Raw genomic sequence first — 16,355 nt, forward strand, 5'->3', positions numbered from 1 at the left:
CTTATAGTAAATGTTTTTAAAGTGACAGATATTATTAGAAGGTAATCAAAAACTCTATGTGTATTAAATTAATAACTTTCAGTATAAAAGACAATGGATTTGTAGATGAGAGATTCCACTGTAATTTTTTTTTTTTTTTGAGAAGAGGAAAGTAAGACATAAAAGGCAGAGTAGTGGCACAAGACTGCAAGATACATGTCCCCACAACAGAAATAAAAAAAGGCAGAGATTCACTGAGGGGGGAATTCATGGACATTTATGGTCACATTATTCTGATTGGCCCAGGGAATCAGTAGGCTTCTAGCCAGTTTTCTTTCTATTCATGGAAATAAAAGTTCAGTGTGTTTGAAAATGAAGTAGGTTTTTTTTTTTTTTTTTTTTTGATAGGAGGAATTGATTTATGTAGTCTAGGCAGACTTGTTTCTGCAAAGTGAAAATTTGGCCTAAGTAGTATAATATTAAGCTAAATAGAAACTAGATGAAAATACGTATCTTAGGAGATTATGAAGCTTGTTGATTTTTCCTTAAATACCACAAAAAAGACATACTCATAAAAATACAACTGGCCAAAATGTTAAAAGTAAAGTCAGCTTGTTTTCATCTGACCAAGATCTAACAACTGGATTGATGGATTGTTTCCCTGAGCAGACCAGACTCTTGCAAACACTTTCCAGATGGTGCCATTGACATCACTAAGCTTCTAAGAAATAAAGCCTCACATTCCTCTTTAGAACTACTGAATCAGAATATGAATTTTAATATATTACTAGGTAATTTATATCTATATTAAGGTAGGGAAAATAGTGACTTAGAGTGTGGAGTTATATTCATACAATCTTAGTTATACAGTCTTGATATTAATCCAATTTGCATGAGCAAGAGCTGTGATTCTTGGAACGGGAAACAAAATTATTTATTTTGATAGAACTACTCAGTGCAATGAAGACTTCCCTTATTTCATGAAAGCACAATCTCATTAAACAAAGTCTGAAATTTAAGAAAATAAATGAAAAAAGTGTATATCATGTATATCAACAAGAAACTATATGTTTCCCAGAACAATAAAACAATTGGGTATTGTACTTCCTTAGGGAGTTTCCTTCTTGATGATAAAGCCATTAGATATAACTTTTTTTAGAGATTTATTTTATTTGTTTATGCATACAAGAACTGTGGTGTAGGCCAGAGGTGCAAGGAGTGAGAGGATTCACCAGAGACAGAGTGGGGAGCAGAACAGGCAGATTTACTGAAATACACTGCTAAGGGGAGCAGTGGGCAAGACAGGAGAGGTCTGCTGCGCCATGTGAGTTAGCTCCCTGGCCAGGGATCAAACTCATGCTGCAGTGGCTGGGGATAGCTTGATAGCACTGAGACTTTAACCCCTGGGCCATCAGGGAGGCCCTTGGATGTAACTTTCTTTTTAATATGAGGTCTTAATTAATTTATTTTTTTAAGATTTATTTTTATTTATACAAGAACTTGGGTACAGGCCAGAGAGGTGTGGGAGAATAAGAGGATTCACCAGAGAGAAAGTGGGGAGCAGAACAGGCAGATGGACCGAAAACACTGCTGAGGGTAGCAGTGGGCAAGGCAGGAGAGGACTGCCGCGCCATGTGGGTATCGCTGGCCAGGAATCAAACCTGCTCTGCAGAAGCTGCAGACAGTTTCACAGCACTGCGCTCAACCCCCTGCGCCATCGGGGAGGCCCGGATATAACTTTTTTAAAGAGGAGCTAGACACAGCACGTATTTCAGCAGTTCACCTCTGCCACTGACTAACTTCGTGACTTCTAGCCAAAGTGCTAGAAGTTTCTCATCTGTGAAATGGAATGGAAACTGGATATACTTGATGAGGTCAAGACTTAGGTGAGTTAACAAGTATATAAAGAACATTCAGATATTCCCAACACTACATAAGCATTAGATATTGTTATGAATGATACCTTATTTTTGTCCTATTTTAAAATTCCTATCTGTTCAAACAATACCTCCCAACAAATTGTTTAAATAGTTAAAATAAAAATAAGTTTGAAGAGGAATTTTAAAGAATTTTGATACACCCCTGGGATGACCTGAAAAGGCCAAGGGATTCTCAGAAACAGGGTGGTGGGATGGAGCCTCTGTGTGGGGGCTGTTGTAAAAGTCTCAGTGCCCTATGATCAAGGAGTCAGTGTGGAAAAAAGATCCTTAAAAGTTAGGTTTGTAGGGCCTCCCCTGGTGGGGCAGTGGTTGAGCGCTGGGCTACCAGCTGCCCCGCAGCCTCTGCAGCACCAGTTTGATCCCCGGCCCCCAGAGGGGGTCCCACATGGCTTGACAGACCTCTCCTGCCGCACCCACTGCTCCTCTCAGCAGTGTATTTCATCAGTCTGCCTGTTCTGTTCCCTGCTCTGGCTCTGGTGAATTCTCTCACCCTTCCGCGCTTCTGACTGTACCCAGTGCTTGTATAAGTAAATAAATAAATCTTAAAAAAAAAAAAAAAAAAAGTTACGTTTGTAAAGGCGTCAAATGGTAAAAATGTCTCTTCCAACCTGGGGCTAGGGGGAGTGTTACTGTCACTCATCTTTCACAGGGCTGTACCAGTTCTGTTTTTAAGTAATATTCTCAGAATAGTGAGTATTAAGCAAATACTTATACAGGAAGTTATAATGTCAGGGAGAATTTCTAACCATTGGAAAGTGTTCTAAAGTGGAATGAACCACATTGAGAAGTAATAGGAGCCAGCATTGGAAGAAGTCAAACTAAGGCTGATGCTGGAGGCCCAGAGCTGTCAGAATTGATTAAAGTGGGAGATTGGGGGATTCAGATCAGAGGTCATCAGGATACCATTGCAATGGCCTAGGCCTTACATCCCTAAAAGGCTGCAAATAAAGATTTTCCCTCCACCATCCTTATATCCATTTGACTCTCTCTCTCTTCCTCTTCCTCTTAAACTCAGCAATCTCACTTCATTTATTAGCACACATAGTTTTTATAACTATTTTGCTTTGGTAAATACAGATTCTTGGCATTGCCCACAAATGAGCTTCTGCATTGAATTTATGTTAAAAGCATCAATTTACTAATGGAAACACTCAAGATATCCCACAGTTTTTGTCAACCAATTCTGATGTTAATTTTTGTTTGGTTTTATTGAATGTTCTAGGAGAACTTCAAAAGGAGGATGTGGCCCACATTCTCTAAGCTGGGTCTCTCTTGGCTTTTGATAAGTATTTGTCTAAGTGTGAGTAACCTCTGGGATCCTCTGTTCCCTGGTTCCATGCTTCTGTTTAACCCCTCAACCTTCCAAAAGAAATCCAATCCAACCAAATATACTGTGATTTTTCACAAAGAGAGGACCCATCCAACAGAGTGAATGTACACACATTTTTTGTGGGAAAAAAAAGTCCCAGAGAACAACAATAATGGAATTTATTTAACAAGCCAGGGAAAAACAAAGAATTACTGGGGTCAAAGTCTTTCCCCAAGTCATTCCTCCTAATAAGGAGGAATTATCTCCATTATTCCCTAGTTCTTGTCTTTACCAACCCTAACACTCCTCCTAATCCTCATTATTACTCTAAACTTCACAACCCTTTCTCAAGCAAGGCGCTTTTGATTATTCAGTCTCCAAGCCAGCTACTCATATTCATGGTGACACTTAGAAAGTTGTCTAGGGAAAACTCCTTAATAGAATATATGTTGTATATTGGAGGAGGGGATACTTGGGATTTTAAAAACAATTTTAAATGATATATGCATGCTCCTCTCCTTTTGGTAGCATTTCTCTTGTGATTTTGAACTACATACTCATCTAGACATATCACAAAGCAAGTTATTAAGATTGTTGTTCTTTTCTTTACCAATAACCGTTTGGTAGAATTGAACTGGTAAATGAATCACAGATGTAGCACACAACTGGGTGTGTGGTTTGCATTTAGTTATTCATGAAATATTTGGGCTTGTCCAAAGGTCAAGTCATGCACAGAGAGAGAGAGAGAGAGAGAGAGAGATATCTGCTCACCCTTAGACCAGACTTCTTCAGAATAAATGACAGATGATCAAGGGAACAGCCAATGATTCACTTTACTTACTTTCTGGAAAGTCTTTAAAATACTGTTTTCTATGGAGAAGCCAAGACGATGGACTGACTGTACACAATGCTTATGTTCTCTAAGCTATTGAAGAAAGTAGTACTGATACAGTGCAGCAAGGGGCACTAAAACTGGCCAAGGATAATGCCCAAATAGTTTACCAGTCACCATCTGAGTTCTTCACCCACACACACAATTGCAAGACTACTCAGGTTCAGAGAACAATAATGGAATTTATTTAACAAACCAGGGAAAAACAAAGAGTTACTGAGGTCAAAGATGGCCATTTATCTCACCCGAAACAGTGTCCAGTCCTAAACACAAAAGTTCCCAAGATGGCATCTTCCCACCATTTAGAATCTGGAGCATTGGCAGTCAGACAATAGGCCAGGTTCCAACTCACAAAGAGCAGAAGACACAACAGGAGATGCTCACTGGAGTTGTCGAGATGGCCCAGCACAGCACTAGACAAGCGACACTTAAAACCACAACTGCAGCAGCCCAACCACCCAACAAACAGTCCACACACAGCTCAGCGAGGTGCCTAGCGCCAGGTCTTTGCCTTTCCTGTTATAGGTTGTAACAGCAGCAAAATGGAATGGTTTCAGTCACTTGGCTACTTGCAGAATCTCCGAACTTTTCCTCTCTGAGGTTGGCTACTGAAAACCTCTCTACATCCTTCAGAGGCCTGCAACAGACTTCTGAAAGAAATTGGGGGCAGAAATTGCTGACACTGGAATCCCTGAACATCTGAAATGCTAAACACTGAATTCTGAACACTGAATCCCGAACACTGAATCCTGGGGGCTGCTTCTGCAGTCCCTTATATTTCTTATCGGAGTGTCCACCCATCATACCTTGTTCACATTTTCCCTTGGGTTATTTATCCTCACCAGCAACCCCTCCGGGGGGTGCCACTTGTAACAGTCTTTGGCATCAGCCACCTGTTACAGTACCAGTTAATAAAAGGGCAGTTATGCAGGTAACTCTGGGAAGGACCCACGTTGCCTCCTATAAAAGGTGCTGGTAATCCACATTACCTTGAAAGGACCACTGGCAAATTGAAAAAATACAATAAAATTACATAATGCAGGAACAACTCTCAAATAGTCATTATTGTTGAAAGGGCTTATATTTACCAGGTGAAAAAATTGAGGCTAAGAGACTTACTTTTTTTTAAAGGTGTAATTCTTTTTTTTAAAGATTTATTTATTTATGCATACAAGAACTGGGCTATAGGCCAGAGGTGTGGGCAATGAGAGGATTCACCAGAGACAGAGTGGGGAACAGAACAGGCAGACTGACTGAAATACACTGCTGAGGGGAGCAGAGGGCAAGTCAGGAAAGGTCTGCTGTGCCATGTGGGTATCTCCCTGGATGGCTGGGGATCGAACTTGTGCTTCAGTGGCTGCGGACAGCTTCATAGGTTGCATATTAAACCCTTGTGCCACCAGGGAGGCCCCTAAGAGACTTATTACATAAAACTTCTCACAGCTAGTGAAGTAACTGAACTAGGATTTAAATTCATGACTATCTTTATGGCCATGTATGAGCTGATTAAAGCCATTTTCTGCAGAAAACCATCTACTTTTCCCCTCTATTCAAATGTTCTGTGCTCTACCTATAAGTTCCCTTACCCTCACTCTTCTATCCCCCTTTCCACATTCTCTCTCTCACTCTGCAGGATTTGGTGTAGCCCTCTCTTCTTCCCCATTCAACGTTTCAATTAGGCTGTCACTCAGCCTGAGCTGTCACTCGGGCTATTCTAATAAGGGAAGTCTGCAACCCTGGTATATTGGTATATCATTCCACTCCTTTGACACTAGATCAGACTGGAGAGACAAAGATTTCCCTTTACACACGCTGCTCTGACACCTCTCTTTCTAGTCACTTCCCATCTGCTGGGGAAGGTCTGGCCCAGGTTTTCTGGTCTTTTCTCTGGTCATTTGCAGGCAGAGAGGAAGGCTAAAGCAGAGTGAAGAAGGTGCCACTTAAGTCCACCACCTTTCCAGAAGTGGGTCCTTATCACTACTGGTTTGGGAAACAAGTTCTAGTAGTATGCAGGCAATGTTTTGGTTTAATAGTTATGGCTTTATTTTTATGGATAATTTCCATCTATATTTGCCAAGGACTACTGACTTTCTACTTACAGTTATATAATGTAAAGTTTTTTTTAAAAAAAAAAAACTAAAATACTTAAAAAACACAATAAAGTGATTTGAAAATATATATTAGTTAAATGAAAATACAAGTGGATCACAGAAATGGCAAGCAATGGACTGAGATTTAAGAAACATTGCCTTAAGCTAAGTCTGAAACCTCATGTATGCTAGGTCAGCACATCGTGAAAGTGGGTCCTGTCTTCTCATGCATCAGTTCTTAACTCAAAGGGGTGAGCACAATTCTCACGTGTGGGTTCTTAGAATATCTCTACTTTCTATAGTGCCCTGAAATGCATAGAGCAGGGGAGGAGTGATCCACTGGATGATGAAAAGAGGGTGTACAGAAAAGCTGTTTTTCTACAACCACTGTGGTCGTTTCCTGAATCTTAGCTGCCACAGTGTAAATGTTCTTTAACCCTTTGTTTTCTCCAGGTTCTTGTCTAAGAGGGATGTTATTATACTAATTTTCACTGTAAGAGAAATTGGAAGATTGAATAACTTATTCCACATCTTGATGGCCAAGCTTTCAGGCCCTGGTCAGACAGGCTCCAACCACATTCCTTGGACTACCCCTTCAGGCATGTGAAGATATTCATACAGGAAGTGTTACAAGGCAGCCCCTATAGTGTTAATAAAAGGTTTATTTACAAGAATGAGGGAATGTACAACTCAGGGAGAAAATAGGGAAATAAAGTCTTAAATGCGTCCTACCCAATCCGCCGACCTGGAAACCCAATGGCACTCCAAGGGCTGGCCAAGAGCCGCGAGCTGGCGGAGAACCAAAAGGAGACCCCCAAGACCCACTTGTCTGGTTTATACCAAACCTGGCTTCTTAACCCCACCCTTAGGTTCCAGCAACCTTCCCTTTGGTGGTGATGGGATTTGTCTTTCCCAATGTCCTGATGGCTTTGGTCTGGAGTGGGGGTGGAGTCCACAAAGCCTGCATGGAATTAGCTGAGGACATCCTTTCCCACAAACAGAAGTAGTAACAAAGAAAGGAGTGGTAAGCTACTTAACTTGCCTTTCTTTCCATCTGAACTGTGACCCCAAATTAGCAACCTGTTTTGTGAAGTTTTCTCATTTACGAAGAGCTTTGGAAAAGTTGTAACTAGTATTCATTGAGTATGCTAGGTGCTTTGCATCCATCACGCTATAATAAATTTTTATATTCTTTAGGAGATGGAGATGTCTATGTTATCAAGATCACAGATTACACAGATAATCTTTTCAAATCAAAGCTCTCCATTGCTCTTCCTTTCCCCTAAAACCCAAATGTATTCCTTTCTATTCGTAGAAGCAAAATCCTTTTTTTTTTTTTTTTTAAGTCACTTGGCTTATGTGATATTTAGTGCCCTCTAGTGATAGAATTCTTTGGTAGAAGTAATGTCCCTAGATATTCAATCATCCCTCTTGGCTCATTTAGGCAATCATCCTTACTTGTGCCAGACACTGTAATAGTTAATTTGTACTAAGAAAGTTTAGTAACAAAGGTTTTCTTATTCTGATCTTAGATTCTGATGATATATCAGTGAGGATTCTTTTATTTGTAAGAGTCTGGCTTAAGCAAACATTGATATATTGAGTTGGGTAACTGTGGAAAGTCCAGGGTTCAATTTCAAGACTACAGCAAATCAGTACTGTGGTCACACAAGCAGGCTCTGCCTCTCAGAGAGGTTGACTCTGCATTCAGCCTGGCAGGTCCAAAGGCTCTCTTTAATACCACATCTGCTTCATATTTAGCATATTCCCACATCCAATACAGTGAAGAGTTTATGTCCTGCAATTTACAACAAAGACCATGGGGTCTACTTCAACTGACTTTGATGAACTGATTGGTTTAGTTAAGTGGAGTTCCCTGTTTCCTCTCCCCCAAACTATATAAACACATAGGCCATGAGATTGTTGTTAGTTGGGTTAATTTTATTTATCAACTTGGCTACAACTCAGTACCCAGATATTTGATCAAACACCATTCTGTGTGTTCCTGTGAAGGTATTTTTTGGATGGGATGAAAATTTAAATCAGTATTTTGAGTAAAGCAATTGCACTCTATAATGTGGGTGGCTCTCATTCAATAATGTGAAGGCCATAAGAAGAAATTTGATCTCCTCTGAAAGGAAATATTGCCAGCAGACTTCCTTTGAACTTGAACTTGAATTCTTCCCCTGGGTCTCCAGTCTGTCGGACTATTCTGAAGACTGGATTTTCCAAGCTCCTGTCACATAAACCATCTATCTCTTTCTCAATCTATAGGTTAATCTATAAGTAGTCAGATAGAGATGTTCCAATGTTTATGTCTACATACCATTTATTGTGTTTTTTTAAGAGAAACTTGATGAAAACGGTCACACCACAAAAAGTTAGGAAGAGGGAGAAGAGGCATTTTTCACAAAGGCAACTTGAAAATGTCAGTACCATGATGAAGGGGGGAAAGTACAGGATTATGGATGCTCAGAAAAATGAAAATTTTTAAGTATTATAGGTTGCCATTTACTAGGAGTAATTTTGTTGAAAACAATTTTTAATACATTAGGTCCATGGGGAAGAAGGACTATTAGGTTTTCAAGATGAGGAAAGAATATTGAAAAAAGCTAATGGCGGGTAGCATGTAACCTTTATAGGTTATTTGGCTCACCTCAGTCTTCTCAGAAGAAAATCTAAACGCAAGGAGAAAATGCAATTAGAATTCAAAATATTCAAAGATAAAAATGTTGGAGAAGAATATTAGATCCTATAAGACACTTAGATATAAGGGAGATATAAAAGGCTTTCCAGACAAACAGATGCTGAAGGAGTTTACTAACACTAGACTTCCCTGTACAAAAAGAAAGACTTCTGGGGAGGCCCCCAAACATCTTTCACAACATTAATGTAGCCTTCTGATTTCTTCTAATCCTCAGGGAAAGTTCTGAATTGGAGATAATTTAGAAAAAATTCTGTAAAGGATATGTTAATGGCCAAATTCTTAGAAATATAAGGAAAATACTTTCAAGGAGTATAGCTGCTAAAAATCCTTAGATGTATCACATTTAATGCTTGAACAAGAACTTTTATTATATATTGAAAACACTTCATCTACCTGAATTTTAAAAATTGTTTAAAAAATAAATATTCACCAAACACTGTTATATATTGTTATATTATGAATGTCCCCCAGAGGAGCAGTGGGTTGAGCATAGTGCGTTGAACATGCGTTGTGAAGCTGTCCGCAGCCTCTGGAACATGGGTTCAATTCCTGGCCTACCAGGGAGATACCCACATGGTGCGGCAGACCTCTCCTGTCTCGCCCGCTGCTCCCCTCAGTAGTGTTTTTGGTCTGTCTGCCTGTTCTGCTTCCCACTCTGTCTCTGGTGAAACCTCTCACCTTCCTACACTTCTGGCCTGTACCCCAGCTCTTGTAGAAATAAATAAATCTTTTTAAAAAATTTAAAAAAAGAAGAAAGACTTTATTTCTGTACCTTTTCTCCTTAACAAACTTTTTCTTTCTCTAAAAAAAAGAAAGAAAGACATACTGAAAGGAGCTCTACTATGGAAATCAAAGAAAAGAAAACACACACACACACACACACACACTAAACTGGAAATAGAACAAAAATATAAAGATAAAATGGCAATAGTAAATCCTCATGTATCAATAATTACCCTAAATGTAAGTGGAATGAACACACAATCAAAAGGCAAAGAGATGCTGATTGGATCAGAAAACAAAATCTAAATTCTTCCTATCTCTAGGAAACCCATCCAATCTCTGGGGGAAATCCCATAAGCAGGGACCCAAAAAAGGCAGGGACAGTCATATTTACATCAGATAAAATAGACTTTCAGCTAAAAAAGGTAACAAGAGACAAGGATGAACATTATGTAAAGATTACGTGATTAATACTTTTGGAAGATATAGCACACACACATACACATGCAAAAACATCAAAATATGTGGGACAGCTATTGTCAAATATAAAAACAGACATTGGCAGTAATACAATAGTAGTAGGGGACCTCAATATCACACTTTCATCCATGGAAAAAGAAACCAGACAGACAATTGATGAGGAAACAATGACTTTAAATGAGAAATTACAATACATGAACTTAATAAGCATTTATAGACCACTTCATTCCACAAAAGTTAAATACACATTCTTCCTAAGCGCACTTGGATAGACCACATGTTGGGTCACAAAACAAGTGTCATTAATTCATAAGAACTGAAGTTACATCAAGTATCTTTTCTGATCACAATAGAATCAAAGTAGAAATCCAACCATAAAAGGAAAGCAGGAGAAACTCCTAATGTGGAGATTGAACACACTACTCAATATTGATGGGTTAACAAGGAAATCAAAGATGAAACTTAAAAGTACCTGAAGACAAATAAAAATGAAGACACAAGCTACCAGAAACTATGGAGCAAGAGCCATACTAAGAGAAAAATATATAGCAATATAAGCCCACATCAATAAACAAGAAAAAATCTGGGCCTCCCTGATGGCTCAAGGGGTTAAACACCACACTATGAAGCAATCTGCAGCCTCTGCAGCATGACTTCAATCCCCAGCCAGCCAGGGAGCAGCCACACGGCAAAGCAGACCTCTCCTCTCTCACTCACTGCTCCCCTCAGCAGTATATTTCAGTCAATCTGCCTGTTCTGTTCCCGACTCTGTCTCTGGTGAATCCTCTCAATGCCCGCATCCCTGGCCTGTATCCCAGCACTTGTATGCATAAATAAATAAATCTTTAAAAAAATAAACAGAAAAATCTCAAATAAATAATACAAACTTACACCTTCTAGTTTAAGGATATGCAAAAAGAACTAAAAAAAACAAAACTCAGAAGAAGGAAGGAAATAACAAAAAAATTAAAACATAAATAAATGAAAAAGAAATAAAAAACAAAGTTCAAATGATCAATGAAACAAAAACTCTATTCTTTTTGGGGTGGGGGGGAAAGACAAACCTCTATTTCAACTTCCAAAGGAGAATAGAGAGAAAATGCTAAAAAACAGAATCATAAATGAAAAGGAAGTTATGCCACACATGTCAGAAATACAGAGGCTCATAAAAGACTACTGTGAATACGTTTATGCTAATAAATTGGATAACCTGGGAAAATAGACAAATTCTTAAGATCGTATGACCTTACAAGATTGAATCAGGAAGGAATAGAAAACCTGAATGGATCGATTACAAGCAAGGATATTGAAACAATCATCCAAAAAGCAAAAGACCAAGGCAAGACAGTTTCACTACTGAGTTCTAATCTATGAACCTTCAAAAAGAAACTAGTATCTGTCCTTCTCAAACTCTTCGCAAAATATGAGGAGGGAATGCATTTAAACACATTTTTAAAGCTAAAATTATTCTGATATCAGACGCAGACAAGCTTGTCACAAAAAAGTAAAACTACAGAATAGTATCTTTGATTGATAGATGCAAAAACCTCATCAAAATCATAGCAATACAAATTCAACAATACATTAAAAGTATCATACACAATGACCAATTGGGATTTATACCAGGGATGTTAGAATGGTTCCAACATCTGCAAATTGTTCAATTTAATTTACCAGATCAACAAAAGGAAAGATAAAAATCACATGATCATATCAATAAATGCAGAGAAAGTACTTCAAAAGAACTAAACCCTCAAAAAATGAGGATGGCAGGAACATACCTAAATACAGTATGGGCCACAAATAAAAAATCCGCAGTTTTTAAAGATGTTACTGGGGTGTATGTCATGCAGTGTTTCACTTATATTTCCTTCTATATATTTTATGGTTTCAGGTCTTATGTCTAGTTCTTTAATCCATTTTGAGTTGATTTTTGTGCATGGTGTGAGGTAGTAGTCAAGCTTCATTCTTTTGCGTGTAGCAACCAAGTTTTCCCAACACCATTTATTGAACAAACTTTCTTTATTCCAGTGCATGTTCTTTGCTCCTCTGTCAAATATTAGTTGACCATAAATCTGTGGGTTTATTTCTGGATTTTCTATTCGTTTCCATTGGTCCATCTGTCTGTTCCTGTTCCAATGAAGGCGAAGATAAACAGCTGGGACTGCATCAAGTTATAGAGCTTCTGTATAGCAAAAGAAACAGCAAACAAAACAAAGAGACACCCTACCAACCGGGAGAAAATTTTTGCACACAACACTAATGATAAAGGACTGATCACAAAAATCTACAAAGAGCTGATGAGACTCAACAAAAACAAAGTAAATAATCCAGTCAAAAAATGGGCAGAAGAGCTAAAAAGAAACTTCTCCCAAGAGGAAATACAAATGGCCAACAGGTATATGAAAAAATGTTCAACATCACTTGTAATCAAGGAAATGCAAATCAAAACTATAATGAGATACAATCTTACACCAGGAAGAACGGCACATGTTAAAAAAAAATTGCAAGAGCAAATGTTGGTGAGGATGTGGAGAAAAAGGAACTCTCCTGCACGGCTGGTGGGAGTGCAAACTGGTCGAATCACTTTGGAAAGCTGTGTGGAGATTCCTCGACCTGCTAAAGATGGAGCTTCCATATGATCCAGCATTTCCACTCCTAGGTATTTACCCAGAGGACACAGAAACTTTAATTCAAAAGGGCACCTGCACCCCTATGCTCATAGCAGCACTATTTACAATAGCTAAGCTTTGGAAACAACCCAAATGCCCAAAAATAGATGACTGGATCAAGAAGATGTGATACATATACACAATGGACTATTATCCAGCAATCAAAAAAGATAAACTCATGCAATTTGTAGCAACAAGGATGGAGCTGAAAGGGATCATGCTCAGAGAAATAAGCCAGAAAGAAAAAGAAAAATACCAGATGGTCTCACTCATAGCAGGAATTTAGAAAACCTAAATAAAGGACCAGGAAAAAGACTAATTATAATAAAGTAAAAATCAAAATCAACAAGCAGCTATAATCCAGAGATACACTACAGGGGGTGGGGGTGGAAGAAGTAGGATCAAAACAAGGGGGGTGGGAATTGTATGGGGACTATAACCAAGATGAAAATGCATACATTGTATAAAAATGATGTAAAAATATATAAAATTAAAAAATAATAATAATAAAAAGAAAAAGAAAAAAAGCCACAGTTAACATTATATGCAATAGTAAATAACTGAAGTCTTTTCCTCTAAGATCAGATCAAAACAAGGATATTCCATTTCACCATGTCCATTCAACATAGTATTGGAAGTCCTCATTAGAGCAATTAAGCAAGAGAAAGATAAAAAAGAAATCCAAATTGGAACAGTAGAAGTAAAACAATTACTATTAGCAGACCATGATAATATGCTTTGAAAACCCTAAATATATCATTCAAAAGTTATTATTATAATAATAGCTCTTTGGTGGCAGTAACAAGAAGTAAAGTAGCAGGCTACACTATCAATATACAGGTAATCAGTTGTGTTCCACTATGGAAACAAGGAAATAGAAGAAAACAATTCTATTTATTATTGAATCAAAAATATTAAATATCTAGGAAAAACTTTAACAGAGGAAGTGAAGAACCTATACAATAAAAACTATGACATTATTAAAAGAAATAGAAGATACAAGGAAATGGAACTATATTCTCTACTCATGGATTGGAGGATTTACCATTGTTAAAATGGCCATTTTATTCAAATCAACATACAGATTCAACACAATGCCTATCAAAGTTTCAATGGTATTCTACAGAGAAATAGAACATCATTGAAATTCATATGGAACTTGAATAGTCAAAACAATCCTCACATAAAAGAAGTACAGATCATCACACGCCTGGACTAAAAACTATATCACAGAGCAGTAGTATAAATCACTGCGGCATTTCAATAAAAATTGCACAGACAGATGGAATAGAATCAAGAGCCCAGAAATAAACCTACACTTATATGGACTGTTAATCTACAACAAAGGAGTCAAGAACAAACCATGTAGAGAGGAAACTATCTTCATCAAATGGTTTAGGGAAAACTGAATAGTCACATGCAAGAGAATGAATCTCAACTACTATCTTGCACCTATACAAAAAATAATTTAAAATGGACTAAACGTTTGAACATAAGACCATAAACCATAAAATACATAGATGAAAACACAGCCAAAACACTCCACAACAATTAGCATTAGAGACGTCTTTGGGCATATATATATATATATATATACACACACATATACAGAAGACCTAGATAGACATTTCTCCAAAGACATGCAGATGACCAATAGACATATAAAAAGAAAATGTCATCATCATTTACCACCAGGGAAATGCAAAACAAAACTACAATGAGATACCATCTCATACCTATGAGAATAGCCCAGAAAAAAAAAAAAAAAGACCAGAAACAATAAGCAATCATGTGAATATGGAGAAAAGGGAGCCCTAGTACACTGTTGGTGGAAGCGTAGACTGGTCCAGTTCTTACGGAAAACAGTATGAAGGTTCTCAAAATTTTAAAAATAGAACTACTGGGCCTCCCCTGGAGGTGCAGGCTGTTTAGTGCAGCGCTGTGAAGCTGTCTGCAGCCTCTGCAGCACCGGTTCAACCCCAGCCAGCTGGTAAGGATCCCACATGGCCTGGCAGACCTTTCCTGTCGTGCCCGCTGCTCTCCACAGCAGTATATTTCGTCGTCAGTCTGCCTGTTTTGTTCCCCGCTCTGTCTCTGGTGAATCCTCTCACCCTCCCATGCATCTGGCCTGTACCCTGGTTCTTGTATAAATAAATAAATAAATCTTTAAAAAAAAACAGAAATACCATATGATCAAGCAATTCCACTTCTAATTACCCTAAGAATGCAAAAACACTAATTGGGGGGAACACAGGCACTCCTATGTTCATGGCAGAATTCATATTTACAATAGCCAAGGTACTAAAAACCACCTCAGTCCCCAATGAGAGATGAATGGATTAAGAAAATGTGTATATGCCCAATGGAATACTATTCAGTTATTAAAACAAAACAAAACAAAACAAAAAACCAGGAAATCTTGCCAGTTATGACAACATGAATGGAACTAGAGGGGACAATGCTCTGCAAAATATAAGAGGAAAAAAAAATACTGGATGTTCAGTCATACTGAAAAAAAAAGGCCAGAAAGAACCAAACCAATAACAAACACTACAAATTTGACTGTAGAATGAAGCTACCAGAATGGGAGGGGAAGGACAGGGAGCAGAGCAGGGAGAAGGAGAGTGGGGAGGAAGTCAAGGAGCAGCCCAAATGGACTGTGGAAGGACAATGGGTGCATGGGCAGTGGGTGTGGGGTGGTGAGATACCTCTGAAAGGGCATGAACCTCTCTATACCTCTGAATCATATCCAGAGTTCTAAACTAATGTATTATTAATTAAAAAATACAAAAAAAATAAAATAAAATTAGTCTTGGTGGTGAAAAGGTATTGAAGGTTTCTTTCCCCCAGTTTTTTAATATAGTCTAATGTACTTTTAAATGTTACTCAGAATAATATGCTCCATGGCAAGAGTAACCTGAGTCTAGGAGAAACAAGCCTAAGCTTATATGTGTGGCTTGAATAAAATCAGGATGTTGTTAAAATATTTCTCACATCTGGTAGTATTAAGCATGTGATCAAGAGGCACTCAGGAAACCCCAAACTACTAGGGGTACATACTTGAAAGGGATTCTGCCATCTGTCACATACAGACAAAGGAAGCAGATGCTTAGTGTGATAGATCTTTAATAGAATTAATGTACATCAAAAGAGGAGAAGAAAGGATATTCCTTACAAAATTTCCCAATAAAACACCAAAATTAAGCATCTTCTCATGGGCAAATGCCCAGTCAAACAGCATTGGCCCAGAAAGCAAGGTTGCTGAAGTCTGAGAGTCTGCCACAGTGTAAGTTACCTTATGGTGGGTAACCAAAGGAAAAGCGTTTCGAAGCAGGTCCCCAAAAGCTGGGACAGAAGGATATAGTACATCAAGATTACAGCTGTCATTGTCAGCCTCCTCACAGGTTTCTCACCCCAGGTGTCTCTTCCAAGTGTCTCTGCATATCTCTCCTGTATGTATCTCTTTCCAAGTCCCCCCAAGTCTCTGGATGCAAGTCAAAGCCTTGCAAGTACTCCTGAGCCCACGTGCATTCAATTACATACTAAGTATGGCTGCTTCATTG

This window comes from Talpa occidentalis, unplaced genomic scaffold (assembly GCF_014898055.3).
Source record: "Talpa occidentalis isolate TD23 unplaced genomic scaffold, MPIMG_talOcc4v2.1 talOcc4.8, whole genome shotgun sequence".
In the NCBI taxonomy this organism is placed as follows: domain Eukaryota; kingdom Metazoa; phylum Chordata; class Mammalia; order Eulipotyphla; family Talpidae; genus Talpa; species Talpa occidentalis.